At 34.1% G+C, this 17,568-nt stretch overlaps 1 protein-coding gene across 2 annotated transcripts in view; it reads left to right on the top strand.

The window, feature by feature from the left end:
• The first annotated feature begins 295 nt into the window (after positions 1-295).
• The window catches only part of LOC144971119 (synaptotagmin-1-like), a 63,731-nt gene continuing 46,458 nt past the window's right edge, over positions 296-17,568 (top strand). Inside the window, exon 1 of one of the 2 annotated variants that reach the window (XM_078911539.1) lies at positions 296-1,038. The gene's annotated coding sequence lies outside the window, so the exon portion shown is untranslated. The remainder of the gene's footprint in view (positions 1,039-17,568) is intronic. The other variant, XM_078911538.1, reaches the window with a different exon arrangement.

Here is a 17,568-nt window from a genome sequence, read left to right as displayed (position 1 = left end):
TTGTTCAATCTTTTGTTATACGTTGATGGAACGTGTGGTTACTATTTGAAAAATATTGTCGTCGTCCAGAACTGTCGTGGAACAATCAATGGATGACAAACCCAAAACCGACTGTGTGTAATTTGGTGTGTAATGTTTGATAGTGTAAACGTCGCAATTAGATTAAGGACCAATCGGCACGGTGAATGTGCGTGGGTAATTTTACACATGGTGTCCAATGTTAAATCTGAGCAAACAAATTGTGTTGTCTGCACATACTCTCTCTCTCTCTCTCTCTCTCTCTCTCTCTCTCTCTCACACACACACACACACACACACACACTTGGGCGCGCACACGCTCTATGTCTGTCTCTCGATCTAGTTGATATGAGATGATATAGTTATTAAAATTGCGCCTAGTTCAATATTAAATAACTCATTGGTCATGTTAATAAGGTGCATTTTATTTATGATTAACTTATATCATGACATGATATACAAGCACAGCCTATAGTATAAATACAATATGTCCTTTACATATAAAATTAATACTCGCTAACACGGGCATAGGCCCGCATTCGACTCAAAGCTATCGAGTTGGTGAGCGAAATTCGCAGCCCGCAACAGGTGGTGATACTGGCGACAGATTAGAGTAGATCGTAGACATGACCATAGAATACACATACACACATCGGCTGTTCTTATTCATTTTATATTCCAATTCCGACAAGGGAGGTCAGCGCAACCCTTTGTTTTTTGTCACGGTTCAGCTTTTGGCGTGTGGCCCTGTGTTGGTGTGAGTTATACTCACCCAGATCATTTTATGCCAAGCATTTTGTTAAACAGGTCTTAGTCCCTACTCTTTTGGATATTGTTTTCGAATCTCAAACGTAAAACTATAGGTTATAACACGCATGTAAGAAATTAAAAGTTTGTGTTTTTAAAAATGTGATCGGTTTAAATTCGTTTAATGGATTTTGAAATTTCGGACTTGGATTTAAAATACAGAGGAATAGGGTAGTGGCTTTATCAGAACAGCCCAAAACTTGAAAGAGACAGGTAAGAATGATTTATCTAAAAGTAAAGGGTATATTTTATATCGAACAATAGTTCAACATTCCCCTGAAGCTTTTCTGTTCTGTTTGCCTTGTCTATTGTTTTTTTTTCTTTTTTTTTTTTTTTTTTTTTTTTTTTTTTTGTATTTTTGAGCTTTGTTTTTTTTTTTTTTGAGCTTTGTTTTGAGGGATTTTTTTCGTTGTTTGTTTGATATGTTTTTTGTTTGTTTGAGATGTTTTTTGTTTGTTTGTTTTTTCATTCCAAGGTCAATTTTTTTCTTATCTTTTGATAAACCAACTATAATTCGAGGTGTGCAATGGGGGCGATCTATATTCAGGTTTCCCAACCGAGTCATTGATTACATGATATATTCATAATATATTGCAGTCTAAGAATTGGAATTTTTTTAAAAATACAAACACACTGCTTTGTTTATTAAAGTTGTAAACATACACATTTGTCTAGTTGAACAAAATGACAAATTGTGCCATTGGATACTTCGAAAACTGAACATTTTTCACTATGTGGGTCACTTTGAGCACATTTTGCAATGTGACCAATGACCTCCAGCACATGGAAAGGTAATAAAGATCAACCCCATTACCTATATTCACTGTTTGTAATGTAAGTGGTGGTCGCATTTGTTAATTTCTTTTATTGTTGTTATTATCATTATAATAATAATAATAATAATAATAATAATAATAATAATAATAATAATAATATATAATAATAATAATAATAATAATAATAATAATAATAATAATAATAATATTTTTATTATTATTATTATTATTATATTATTATTATTATTATTATATTATTATTATTGAGTATGAGTATGAGTTCATCGTAGAGGTCGAAAGGCTGGCTTCAATGGGAAATCGGTGCTGTATTTTAGATCCTGCAGAAAACTGTCAATTTGGCTTAAAAAGCTGTTTATGCTTGGCGCAATAACTATTTTTTCAGGCATGCTATTCCATGTTTCAACAATTTATTATTATTATTATTATTATTATTATTATTATTATTATTATTATTATTATTATTATTATATTATTATTAATATTATTATTATGTCATTAGACCCATACTTGAAAATGGAAACTGTTTATGGAGCCCCTTATTTAAACGGCAGTCAATTATTATTTTTTTGAAAATATCCAAAGAACAAGAGGTCACTGTTATAAACTTGCCAAATAAAATTGCCGTTTAAACATCCGAAAAAATGTCTTTAGTCAGCGAATTGTTGAGACATGGAATAGCCTGCATGAAAAAAAATAGTTATAGCGGCAAGCATAAACAGCTTTAAAAGTCAAATTGACAGTTTCCTGCAGGATCTAAAATACAGCACCGATTTCCCATTGAAGCCAGCCTTTCGACCTCCACAAGTTGGTGGAGACCGACCCAAAGACCATCAACGGGCTACCAGCCCTCTACGATGAACTCATACTCATACTCAAAGACGGACAACAAAGCTTTTGAACGAAACCGAATATATGACCTACAACGAAAAGTTTAACTATTTAGCCCTCCCATCTCTAAAATGCAGAAGAACGAGGGGTGACCTTATACAGTTATACAAAACTGTCCATGGCTTTGGTCAATTTGACCACAATAAACATTTAAAGTATTCACATGTAAAATTTACCCGCGGAGACAAATACAATTTTTTATGACACATTAACATAACATAACACAACATAACATAACATAACATAACATAACATAACAACATGTGGTATAGGTCGAATAGGATAAAATCCCTTAAATGCCCTTAATATTAATAGGAATGCTAGAAATCTATTGATTGAAAGATTACAATAATGATACACGTGGTAAGGATAGTATATCAACTTAAATGTACTCATGTATGTGTGATGTACAAATATATATATTTAACCGTGACATGCAAAGCACACACACAAACACACACACACACATACATACATCCATACATATAGAAGATAACCATAATAAGGTAACAATGCATGCTATTTATATACAAAATTGAAAGCAATGTCAACAGCAGTGCAAACAAGTATCATTCGTCATATATATAAATCTCCCATTATATAAGTCTCTGTCTGCTAACAACTTGCAATAATCCATAGATTTTGCATTCTTTGTTTCAAATTTCAAATTGTTTCATTTCTGGACAATACGAATACCGAAACAGTTTTGTCTTATGTTTGTTTTGCATCTAGTGACAAAAATCTTAAACTTGCCCCCTTTGGTACAAGTACTCGTAATATTAGAATATGAAAACAAATCAGAAAAAGTCTACCCTATCCAGATCATGTACTAATCTATAAACCTGAATTAAATCTCCACGAATTCTTCTATATTTCAAACTTGGGAAGTCAAGAAATTATAACCTTTCCTTATAAGATAAATACTGTATGGCATAAATCTTTTTGGTATCTCTCCTCTGTATACTTTCAATACTTATATATAATACATATATATATAATACAATCTTTTATATAATGGGCTCCAAATGCAATTTCCGTATTCTAGAATTGGTCGAACGAGCAATTTATACAAATTCCAAAATATGGTTTTATCAGGACTTATAAAGGTTCTATCTAGACGTCTATATATTATTCCCATCATTCTGTTTGCACGGCTTACACAATTATCAAATATGTAGATACATCAAAATTCAAAAATGAATAAAAAGTAACTCCCACATCTTTTTCATAAAGCACAACGGAAAGTAGGCTAGATTTGACATAGAAGTAGCCGTAAAATAATTATGACATGGATTTTTTTTTCCTAAATGTAAGACTTTACATTTCGAAACATTAAAATCCAAATGCCATGTTGTAGACTATTTGAAAAGTGAAAATATATCATTTTGTAGAAATGATATGATGCTCAGTTGTACTGTAGATCTTCGTATCGTCTGCAAACAGTTTGCAGGCTAAATGTATGCCACATGGTAAATCGTTTATACATAAAAAAAAAATAAGTGGTCCCAATATTTTTCCTCGGGATACACCGCTAATAACATTTTTTTTTCTACAACTATTCGGCAATTTAAAAAAAATTGTAAGTCCAGTAAATACATTGAAAAATTTGAAATTTATAACTAATGACTCTAAAACTATAAATAATTTGAAAAATGCAATCGACATGAAGCTACGTAACTTGAAATATGAATTTGATGAATCGGTGTTCCATTGATATATTTTTGATTGCTTTTGATATGTAAATGATGATCACAGTTAGTTTTTACCTGTGCCTTTCTTCATCTTTTATTTTTTTTCCATAGGGTATTTAAAGGCATTTGACCCTGGCAACCCTTATTATTATATGTTATGTTATATGTTATTATTATTATTATTATTATTATTATTATTATTATTATTATTATTATTATTATTATTATTATTATATTATTATTATTATTATCATTATTATTATTATTATTATTATATTATTATTATTATTATTATTATTATTATTATTATTATTTATTAATATTATTATCATTATTATTATTATTATTATTATTATTATTATTATTATTATTATTATTATTATTATTATTATTATTATTATTATTATAAAGTTAAAACCATGCTGCATAAATGATAAACTATTTTGTATAATTAGATATTTCTAACTAATCCCAAACAGAGAATGCTTGTAACTTGTAAAAGACAATGTCTAGCTTTAGACAGGTTACTTGTGGCGTCCCTAAGGAAAGCGTTTTAGGCCCTCATTTATATATATATATATTATATATATATATATATATATATTATATATATATATATATATATATATATATATTCACGCATCTTGTGCGTTCATGTGGTAAAATTCAGAAAAAGTTTGGGGCGGGCACTTGTATCAATAATGATTAGTGGTATGCTGCCACTGAGAGAGAAAAAAAAAATATCTTATGAGTAAATCTTGACCGGAAAACTTTTATTTCTTACTCAGTGAACGATTTAGATGATCCCAAACATGTCATAAATAATTAGGACTTTATACTAAGTATTCAAACCAAAATGAAAAATGAGTGATTTGTCAGTGTATTTGGCTCCACCATTTTAATTTGCATTCCAAATGTTTTTCCACCAATACTAAACGTGCTGTTTTGATAACGTGTTGGATAACGTATGCTTTCCTTTATGACTCAATCTAACACCTGTCACCCGACACCACTTGTTATTGTCCTTGAAAATACATCACAAGATCCCAATGGTGAAAATATAAAAATGGAAATAAAATAATAATCGATAATATACTCTACCAATGATAAGTGGGGAAACCCGAATCATCCATACACAACATTCATGTAAATTAAGACCGGCGTTTACATCTTGTGACGAATTAACTCTCTCCTTACCAACCACAGGAAAATCGTCACATTCTTTACGATGCAACCAACATATATCTCATTATATTTATTTTGTACATCAATATAAAGAATTTTGTTTTGTTACAGTTATGAAAATCTGACATTGTGTTTTAGACCTCATTTTACTGAACAATATTATGTGTAGAATACTTGTTGCTGTTCTGTTTTGAGTAAGAATTATCTTTTTTTCTGTTGGGTGGGTGTGAAGTTTTGAGGGGAAATTCTGAACATGGCTGGTAAGGAGAGAGTTAAGGAGCAGCCACTGCAGTAAGATACAGATCTGAAAAGAGTATATTTATGACACAGTGCAAGTCAAAGTATAGAGGAGAATACAAGAAAAAAATATGAAAAAAATCAGCCTTCTTCGAATGCCCATCGAACAGGGATGGGTTTTTTTCTTGTATTTTTACTTTGCTTTGTCTGGCACTGTTCCATGCACATTTTAAAAGATCTTTGTCTTACATCTCCTTGTCTTAACTTTTCCAGTCTTCATGTCCATACACATTTTAAAAGATCTTTGTCTTACATCTCCTTGTCTTAACTTTTCCAGTCTTCAAGTCCATACACATTTTAAAAGATCTTTGTCTTACATCTCCTTGTCTCAACTTTTCCAGTCTTCATGTCCATGCACATTTTAAAAGATCTTTGTCTTACACCTCCTTGTCTCAACGTTTCCAGTCTTCATGTCCATGCACATTTTAAAAGATCTTTGTCTTACATCTCCTTGTCTTAACTTTTCCAGTCTTCATGTCCATACACATTTTAAAAGATCTTTGTCTTACATCTCCTTGTCTTAACTTTTCCAGTCTTCAAGTTGCAAAACGTTTTTATCTTAATTTTTGCTTTTAACTTTACGCCCTTCCTCGCGGCAGCCTTAGATGACGTCGCCTAGACATTCCACGAAAGAATATAAATAATCCATGAAACAAACGTCTGATTTAATAATCTTACCCAAGAAAAAAACGAAAGTACCTAATGCGGGGCCGAACCCAGAATCGTCCGGTTCAACGTTCAATGCCTTAACCATTCGGCCATTTCGCCCCCTCCCCCCTCCCTACACCTCCACGGAAAAATAGGCGATCGTCATTTATAATTGATCTTTATATTTCCTCTCGTCCTGTAACGGACTAATAATTTATGCATTTGCTGATGACATCAATCAATTTGCCTTCCTCTCTAGCTCTGCCTATCTCAAATTACAACCTCAATCTATAACGTTATAAAAGTGTGCCTATCTCAAATAACAACCTCAATCTATGACGTTATAAAAGTGTGCCCAAATAATAACCTCAATATATAACGTTATAAACGTGTGTCTATCTCAAATAACAACCTCAATCTATAACGTTATAAAAGTGGTACTCATTCTGAGCCACGAAGTGCTTAGGGAGGGACGACGATTAACCCAGATTTTATTGCGTTAAACAGACAGTACCCTTTGCTCCCAACCGACGTGCACTTATTTGCAGGTCTGATAACCCAATTCACAAAAAATAACGCAAAATATTGTCCATTACAACAATGTTAAACCAGGCCCGTAATTGCGTTCGGAAGTCAGACCTGTATCTATGTGCACGTCGCTCCCATCCCTTTAAATGGGACACTAAGTACTGTCCGCCAGATCTAACGGACCCAGCTACTCGATCACTGCTGATTGGGTAGGGGGTCAGAAACGAATCTCGACTACACCCGGGATCGATACGGGTCTTTATGTGTGAAGCGACGGCTTTACCAACTGAGCCCTCAAGCCCCTCTCAAATACTGTAAGTAATTTATAATAGTTTGATAGTGTTCTTGATACACAATCTGACGACCGAACGCAAATTTTGGGCTTATTCATCCTTGTAATCAGTGGCGGTTCTAGCCTATTTACAGTGGTGGGGCAAAGATGATTCGGTCATAAATATATATATATATATATATTATATATATATATATATATATATATATATATATATATATATATATATATATAATTTTTTATTTTATTTTATTTATTTATTTATTTTTTAATTAATTTTTTTTTAATTATTATTTTTTTTCACCTTTAAAAAATAATATTTCAACCACAAATAATCACATTCACAATGAAATGACAATACAAGTAGATTTTAATTATTCCAAACGTAATCAAAACTGAATCACGAAAGAGAATACCACTAAAAAATAAAGCGACGAGACATAATGCGACAACACCTTGACAATACAAGTCCATTTCGTTCACTCGAAAAAATTAAAGATTTGCTTTAATCCCTCAACGGCGAGATTAATATTTCTGTTACATTATTGGTTTTCAGTAGTATGTAGTAACCTTAAAGTTTTAATCGAGAAGCAACAACAGCGATATGACTCGAGTTTCATTCAGAGCTCAAATTGCATTTCACTGCTGTCTTGATGATTAGAGTGATTGTGCCGGTGGTGGTAGTGGTTGGAATAGTGGTAGCGGTGGTGGTGGTGGTGGAGGAGGATGTAATTATGTTAGTGGTTTTGGTGGTGCTGTTGGTTAGAATGATAGTTGTGGAGACGATGACGGAAATGTTATGATGATGTTGATATTGTTTTTATTGCTATTGTAGTACTTGTTGTTAATATTGTTGTTGTTGTTAATAATGAAGATGATGATGATGATGATGATGATGATGATGATGATGATGATGATGATGATGATAATGATGATTATGATGACAACGACGATGTCGTCGACAATGATGGTTACCATACGATATTACAAAGTTTATTCAATCTTAGGCTTTCGACAATAAATCATACAATTTGATGACCACATGAAAGTGGGAAAAAAAATGGTAAATGGAACCAAACAATAAACTGATACCATTAATAACCACACAAAAATACAACAATAGTAATACCACCAATACGTACAATAATAATAATAATAATAATAATAATAATAATAATAATAATAATAATAATAATAATAATAATAATAATAATAATAATAATAATAATAATAAAAATAATAATAACAATAATAATAATGATGATGATGATGATAATAATAATAATAATAATAATAATAATAATAATAATAATAATAATAATAATAATAATAATAATAATAATAACAATAATAATATTACCATCATCATTACTACCACCACCATCATTACTACTACCACCACCGCTACCACTATCACTACCACCATCACCATCATTATTACGTTTCCAATCATTTTTTCTCGTTTAAAAAAAAATTGATATCTATCAAAAAAGTCGAAATTCCGGTCATTTTTTTAAAGGGTAGTTAAAATATCTACGATTTTATTAGCCCTGAAAACTACGATTTTTATTTTCCTATTTCAAGTAGGCAGCTCTGCTATGACAAGTACTCGTATCAGTATCAGTTCCATAGTCAAAATAAGACAAACAAAAACAACGTTTATTTAATCTTAGGCTTTCGCCAATACTTCATACAATACAATTAAGACAAAATAATGTTACGAATTTCTCCTCATGCATTCGTTAGACTATAACAATAACGACCGTGTTATCTTTACTCCTTACCCAACCAACCCCGAGCTTCCCGCCTCTTCATCGCGAACTATCTTATGTATGTATTAGCTTCAGGACGGGCAAGTACGGAATCTGCCCACCCTTCCGTATTTCCTCTATAAGTCAGTTAGAATTCAACTCTCTCCTTTCTCAAAAGAGTATTTCTCGTATACTAATTCAAATGTTGAGCAAACCAAAATGGTGGTTGTATTTTATATATTTATTTAGTCGTGACTTTTGAATAAAAGTGTTTTGTTTTATTATACGGAATACAATAGAAAATTACATTGTTTTGCAAAATTATTTTGTCTGGCAATAAAAATACAGGGGTAATTACTTTAAGAATTTAAAAAAAAGAACTAACAAATTAATTTGTTAAAAAACAAAACAAAAAACAAAAACAAAAAACAACAACAAAAAAAAAACAAATAAGAAAACAATTTAAATAAATGAGTTTTGAGAAGCACTAAAGAAAACGAGAAAAAAAAAAGAAAAGTTTAAATGGATAAACAAATATATAAAAACAACACAAATCAATACTAAATTGATATAAAATTAGTAAATTAATAAATTTAATTCAATACTGGAACATTCCCAAAGTCATTACATCAATGGTACCAGCACAAGTAAGGCAATAAATAAGAAAAAGTTCGTTTGCCAAAATCTCTATTTAGTTTTCACTGGTTAATAAGGTGGGCTCATTTGAATTAGCCCGACCTAGTACTAGAGAGGCCAGACAGCAAAAATCGGAGTTAGTTCACCGTCAGGCGACGAGACGATGAGATGACGATGTGGGCGGAGTGGAGTGGTTGGGGGGGGGGGGGGGGGGGGGGGGTGATAAAAAAAGAACAGGAGCGTATCCTGGTTTATGCATTAAGGGATGCATGGTGATTCGCAATCTATCAAAAATACACACAAATTGATTTCAGTACGAAGTATAAAGTTTAAGTAGTAACTTTTGAAATTATCTAATTTAAATTTGATTATTTCAGACCTGGTAATACAGCATATAACTTGAAAAAACAGGCTGGTATTTGCCCACCCTGCCCATTATTACCAGCCGTCCCTGCTTGTAATAATTTAACAGTTTATGTTATTATGTGCATAATGTTAACACTATAACAAATGGAGCATCGGTTGTATAAATTTGAATTAGTTAGTGGATATTACACCGAATGCTTATATTATTTGCAGATTTGTCGACCACAATAATAGGATCCAATAGTCTGATGTCACGTCCGCCTCGCAACCTGCAGCTTGGTTCTAAACAAAGAAAATCGGTACTTTTTATTCTTCATGCTGGCTAGAACTTTTTCACATGTCATGTAATCAGAATGAATAAATGTCAAAACATGATCAGATTTATATTGTTTTTTTTCTCTTCTGGATACCATTTTATGCTCGTCGGAGAAGTATTTCATAAGGGAGTCCGCCATTGTTCCGATTGTTTAGAACCGTTACTAAGTTTCTGTGCGTCATTACGAGGGAAGAGACGTCACGACTGTTGAAGCCTATTTATGCGCTTGTTGTTGTCAAGTAATTTGCTATTTTATTTATGCTATCCATTTAGGTAAAATACTCACAACATCCGAAGCCTGATATAACGCACCAACGCACAAAACTACATGCAACATTGAACGTTTATAGTCTGATTGGTATAATTTATTAGTGAGAACTAATCACCCATGGTTGTCTAAAACGATAACAAAGAGCTGAGTAATGTCAATTTCGTTCCCTCTATAATGAGAGTATGAGTACATTCCATCACAACCATGAGACCTGAGCAATTTGAGTTATCAAGCGTGTAAATAAGTACGCGTACGTAGGTTGATTCAATATAGATACTATGCGCTTGCCTAAGAAGCTCACAACATTGTCATCCGGAAATATAACGGACCAACACACAAAACTCCGTGTAACCATGAACGTTTATAGTCTGGATAATACAGTTAAGTGAGAATTACTCATAAACGTGGATGGCAAAAAAAACGAAAAAAAAACAAACAATTACAAGGACCCGAGTGACATCAACTTCGAACTATCAATAAGACAAGCCATGCGATGGTCACTCCTTTTTTGACATTTATTATTCGTGGATTGACCTCGTGACGCAATTTCCTGTCGACCGGATGTATTCTTTTGTCATTCATCTCATCCAGCTCACGAATTGCTCCACTATCATCGGGAGTATTGATTAGACCTTTGAATCAAACGTTCCTCTGTAGATAAGCTTTATATAGTAATGCCGATATTCAATAATGGTCATCTCTCTCTCTCTCTCACTCTCTCTCTCTCTCTCTCTCTCTCTCTCTCTCTCTCTCTCTCTCTTCTCAATACGCTTCAACAGTCGTAACGTCACTTCCCTCGTAATGACGTATGGTAACTTAGTAACTGGTTCTAAACTATCGGAACAATGGCGGACACCCTTATGAAATATTTCTCTGACGAGCATAAAACTGTATCCAGAAGAGAAAAGCATTATAAATCTGATCATGTTTTGACTTTTACATATTCTGATCACAGACATGTGAAAAGTTCTAGCCAGCGTGAAGAATAAAAAGAACCGATTTTTTTATTTATTTAGAACCACGATGGCCGCCGTTGCTGGGCGATGTGACATCAGACTATAGAATCCAATGCGAGCAGTAGAGGTTATGTGGTCTTCTGGATTGATACTTTCCTTCGGATCGAAGGTCCTGGGTTCAAGTCCCGATCTGAGCGGCGCATAGTTTAGTCATTGGAAAAGGCACTTTACTCACATTCTCGCACATTACTAAGGTGTAAAATGAGTACCTGGTTGTTAACAGCTTTGTCTTTGTCGTAGAAACCGTAATATCGCCAAACAGGCGTCATGTCTCGTCCTACATGTGCGGCTATGTGGTCTAGTGGTATGACACTCGCTTTCGTATCGGAAGGTCCTGGGTTCGAGCCTCGCTAGGCGCATAGTTGAGTCCTTGGAAAAGACTTTACTCACATTCTCTCACCGTACTCAGGTGTAAAATGAGTACCTGGCCGTTAACAGTGTTGTCTCTGTCGGAAAAAAAATTGTAATATCGCCTAACAGGCGTCATGTCTCGTTCTCCATGTTACGTGTTGCTGTTTGTTGCTGTTGGTCAGGGACTCTTTGTATAGCGCTTTGAGCACATTTAGTGGCTATTGCGCTAAAACCTCAAGTTTACATATTAAGTGTTGCTAATGGCTAGTGGCCCCTTGTAAAACGCTTTGAGCATGTTTAGTTGATATTGCGCAATAGAAAAAAAGCTCAAACAAGCAATAACTCCTTGGGATAGTTTGATTGCTGACCTCCCATAGAGGGCAGAGAGTTACTTACTGCGTCCTCTATCCCCTTATATCTGTTTTTCAAATTGCTTTCTGTCTTTGTCTTGGAATGAGATGACTTGGTTTTGTCCTGGCCGTGAGGGAAGCGGTTATATATATACTATAATATAATATAAGAAGAAGAAGGAGGAGGAGGAGGAGGAGGAGGAGAAGAAGAAGAAGTGTTGTGGTGCCGCTCCACAACCCCATTTCCTCTTGGTTTATATGCAGCCCTAAACAAGGCGTGAATTTTCCATAGTGCCAAGAAGGCCATCATTTCCGAGCGGAACACCGTAGCATTGTCCATCAAAATCTCCGTTACTGACCCTCTTTCCAAGAAAATCTCATCCAATTTCTCAATAATGAATTCTGTTGACTCTCGAACAAGCTTCCTCCAAATGGCAAACCTCCCTGGCCCGCAGTCCACAATCGATAGATATGGTATATTACGATAGTGTGTGTGAGGTCGATTGCAATCCTTGACCAGTTCTGAAAAACACTCAACTTTCCTCTTTCATGTAGAGCTGGAGCTGGGTTAATAGATTGACACTTCTCGCATGTTTTCACTACCTCACGTACAGCAACACGACTAACATTCGGGAGCACTTTCTTGGCTAAAAACATTGTCCTATCAACTCCCATATGATGCATTTCATGTACGGCCTTCAGATCCGGCTGAACTGCAAAGCACACAATGTTCATTTCCGGCGTGTCCTCTCTTGTATGCCATTCTTTCTTCACTCTGGTCATCAAATCTGCCTTATTTTTCGCTGAAGGGACTAAATTGATATCAAGGTGTAATCCAAAATCCGCTATGAGTTCCTTCAGTCGCTGTTTCACAAGCAATTCCGATGCTCCATTACTTCGAATCCTTTTCTCCAACGTCAGAATATTCCTCAACCAAGCGCATACCGTTGCTTCCGGTTCGCCAAGACGCAAATATATTATCATTGATCATTGAGTTCGAACTCTTGTGTTTGGCAAGATTAGGTTTTTATTATCCCAAATGTACAGTGTTTCTGTTGACGTGGGACCCTTTTGTAAAGCGCTTTAAGCAAATTCAGTAAATGTTGTGCTATATATAGCTATTATTTTGTACGAACAAATGATGGGCTTCTAGCCTTTGCTTTATTTTATGTTGCTGTTTGTTTTATTATATATTCAAATGAGGTGTTCCAATAAGCCACCATAAAATCTGTTTACAATAGGTTAGTCATCTCCTGTAAGCTTTCATAATATGGCCTACAGTATTACAATATTAATTCATTTTTGACTTCAAGCCTATCAAATATCAAATTAAATGACGTAGATATTAAAATCATCTCATTACGCTGAATTTTATTACAGGCAATTTGAATGATAACAATATTCATATTAGTCGAATGGACACATACAGCAATTTATCATGTCGTGTTTTTATTTCGGACATCACACGACGATTAACCAGTGTCGTGTCATACTCGGGAAAATCACGTATTTTTTAATTGGCCAGACAACTCGTCCTTCAAATATTGATCGATTTAAATGACCCTCATCTTGGCAAAAACTCTCAAACCTGGGACTTTGCGAGATCCCAGGTTTGAGAGTTTAAATTTTTTTCAAGAGTTCGGCAGTTAACTGGTTAAAATTACTTTAAATTGTCCCAAGTTCCCTTCAAGACAAAATTGATCAGTTGCCATACGAAAAAGTATAAGCAACAGAAACGTATCTGTTACTGGAACTGCATACAATCTGCTTGATCGAATAATGTAATTGATTAATAATCTCTCAAACGAGCTCAAAATAAAGTAAGATGTGATATTAACCCTAAAAATGTTAACAGTGTAAATGCGCTTGACTCTCAGTTCTGTCCCTGTTTTCTGCTGTGCCATATTGTTATGTTCAGTGCGTGCCAGCTACCCCATTATCCGCCCCTTAAGAAAAATAACCCGTTTTGTTCTAGAAAACTTGAGGCGATAAAACAGAACATGGTGTTATACAATGATTCCCAGCAACGTTGTGTACAGAAGGAAAAAAAAACAAAGAGCAAAAAAACAAACAAACTAACTATCAAAAACATCGCGATAAATTATGTTGAGGATCTGGAGTATTCATTAGTTAGTTTGTTGGTAAATCTGGCCGTCGCCGGCGATTTCTCTTTTTAAGATCTTTGGATGGATGCCGAGAAACGTTTGATTATTACAGGTCTGTCTACTTGAAATTGGAAAAATTAGTAGCTCTCAGGGGTAATAACATAGTAGTGACAGAACTTTGTTTCAAGAAAGTTATTGAATTAAAGATCTATATATACAATTGTCAATTAGGGACAGAAATTTCGTAGTTCTACGAACTTTTCGTGGTAATAGGCAGGTCTGTCATTATGTCAGTAGTCTCATGTAAGTTGCTGTAGCAGGACATTTTGAGATCGCTCATAAAGTAAAAGTTGTAATAGGCAACCCTAACGTTTGACTTGTAATATTTCACAAATTTAAGTTCAATTTCAAAACGACTGACAACTTAAATGAACAACTGGAACTTGCATTGTACAACGTATTATTTTTTGTTGTTTTGTTTTGTTTTTGTTTTTTGTTTTTTGTTTGTTTGTTTTTTGTTATTTTGTTTTTTGTTTTGTTGTTTTTTTTTTGTGTTTTTTTTTTCGTTTAATGAATTAATTTCATTTTTAGATATAAACGAAGAAAAGTGTTCGCTTATTAAGACAATATGTATGAGACATTCTGATCTTTTGGTGTGTGGTGCATACTTTCTCTAAATCTTAGTATACGATGTGAGATCATTTTGCAATCGATAATATACTTTGTTTATTCAGCATGTTCATGAAATTTGTTTACATTCGCGTAAGTCTGTCAAAGAAGTAAATAAATGTTGTTATGTACTGATGGTTACATTTTGTGTTTTGAACATATCTTGTAAAAACTCCAGTTGTTCCTCTTAGTGGGATCTTGTGCTGATGTCTGAATGAGACTTTAAGATGATCTCAAACTAAGTGTACATTGATGGTATGCTCTTGGAATCTACATCCGTTCCCTGTTTAAATGAATTCTCCTTTGTCTTACTTTTTCTTGTGTGCTTTTATTGTAATTCTATAATTTTTTACGATCGCATTTTTTTTCTTTTCATTGGCGCTGAATGTGTCGCAAGAGCCGTAATAGTCTACCCTTTAAAAAAACAAAACAAACAAACAAACAAACAAAAAACAAACAAAGACAAAGATATGTTACAGAACCGATGACATGGGAGTAGGGGGCAAATTCTGCCACGGGGTAAGTTCGCCCTTTTGCCTTGGCTACGTGTTTAACCAGTTAACTGCCGTAATCTGGAACACCACGTCGTTTAAAATTTGGCCAGAAAACTCGTCATTCAAATATCGATTGATTTAATTGACCCTCATCTTGGCAAAAACACTCAAACCTGAGACTGCAGAGTTTTACCCAAACTGAAAATAAACTATACGAGAATTGGTTTCCTCATTATTAAACGATATAGTGGTCAGCAGGTTAACTGCTCACACTTTTAACGTAGTGTTTTTATGCACCTCCGTTGACGGTGTATCTTAGCGAATCGTTTTTATACACCTCCGTCACGCATGCGCATTCCATCCAATTTCATTAGCGATATTGTGTTTCTTCATTTGGACATGGCGAAAGTTTGTGACATCTGAAGGATGTCTTTGTTAATAAATTTATATAAAAATATGAATAATTAAAAAAATCGAAATATAAAACCAGAAAATAGAAGTTGCATTGAAGGTAAAATAATGTTTTAGAAAGACCTTATTAAATGTGATGACCAGTCAGGTGGCTCCGTAGGGCAGTGGACAAGCTGTCAGACTCCAACCTTGAAAGTACCGGGTTCGATTCCCAATGTTGACTTTTTTTTTTGATTTAATTTGTTTTTGTTTGCTTCATTTTCTTTCTTTTTTTTTTCAAAAACTTTTTATCATGTTTTTAAAAAACTTCGATTTTAATTTTCTAAAATTATTTATTTATTTGAGATCAGTATTTGTGTGCCATGTTTCTTTTTACTTTTGATTTTTTGAATTATTGTTATTATTCTTTAATTTATTATCATTGTACATCGGTAATCACTAAGCAGCGTGCTAAACTACAATCTACAACTATTTAAACCCCATGGACGTATGCAGCAACAACTTTACCATCACCGCCAACGGAGGTGCATAAAAACGGTGCGTTTTTGTACACCTCCAATGGAGGTGTATAAAAACTGTGCGTTTTTGTACACCTCTAACGGAGGTGTATAAAAACGCCACCCACTTTTAATGTGGGTGTGTTTTTTTTTTTTTTGTTACGTACTGACCCCACGTTAATTAGTGTGACTCGAAGGGAGTAAGAAATAGACACGGTCGTATTCTTCAAAAAGTGTAATTTTATGGGTAAAACTAGAAAACACAGGTTCCAACTCTTTGACCTCTTCTCGTGTAAATAGTATTTGATCTGTTTTGACCACTTTTTGTATGGGAGTTCCTAATCTGTTATACGCGACTACGTCATAAAACGATTTGATAATTAATTTCACAGGGGGTAAGTGGCCGAGTGGTTAAGGCATTGCACTTTGACCCGGAAGGTCCTGGATTTGAGCCCTGCTTCATGCGCTTTCGTTTTTTTTTCCTTGGGCAAGATTATTAAACCCTAATTTGCTCAATTTGGACAACATGGGTGATTCCTGTTGACATCAGACATCTTGTTTGATGGATTATCTATATTCCTTCATGGAATGCCTAGGCGACGATATCTAATGATGCCGCTGCGGAAAGGCATAAAAAATGAAAAGCATGGGGTCTAGCTTGCTATTTTCAAGATTGTGAGTTTTCAGTTGGAAACAAATGTTTCCACTTCGTTCATTTTGTTCTTATGTAACATTTAAACAACATTTGACTTCGTGTTGTCAGAACAATTCAACTTCCTATAAATTGGCCCGATTCAATCATGTTACAAGTAGGGAGGAAAATATTCGTCTTCGGAGGTCAGACTCAAATTGATGGGTGGGGTTCGCGATCTCCCATATTAAGCAGTGAGGTACTTTCTGTGTCTTTTATCCCCCTGTATCTGTTTCCCAATTACTTTCTGTCTTTGTCTTGGAATGAGATTACTTGGTTTTGTCCAGGCCCTGGACGGAATCCTTGGCTGGGAGGGAAACAGTCAAATGTATAGATAGTTTTGAGAGATGATTTTTTTCCTTATAAATAATCTCTCGGTGATGCACTGTATTATGTTTTGTTTACATGTTATATATGATTTGTAAAACACTTGAGTGTATTCCTCTTAGTGGGCACCTCTGTGAATATTTAAGTGATCTCAAACTAATAGTGT

The sequence above is a fragment of the Berghia stephanieae genome, chromosome 4, assembly GCF_034508935.2.
Source record: "Berghia stephanieae isolate SIO BIC M18660-M18661 chromosome 4, UCSD_Bste_1.3, whole genome shotgun sequence".
Lineage (NCBI taxonomy): Eukaryota > Metazoa > Mollusca > Gastropoda > Nudibranchia > Aeolidiidae > Berghia > Berghia stephanieae.
Note: the sequence above shows the minus strand (reverse complement) of the source record. Positions and strands in the feature narration are given on the sequence as shown.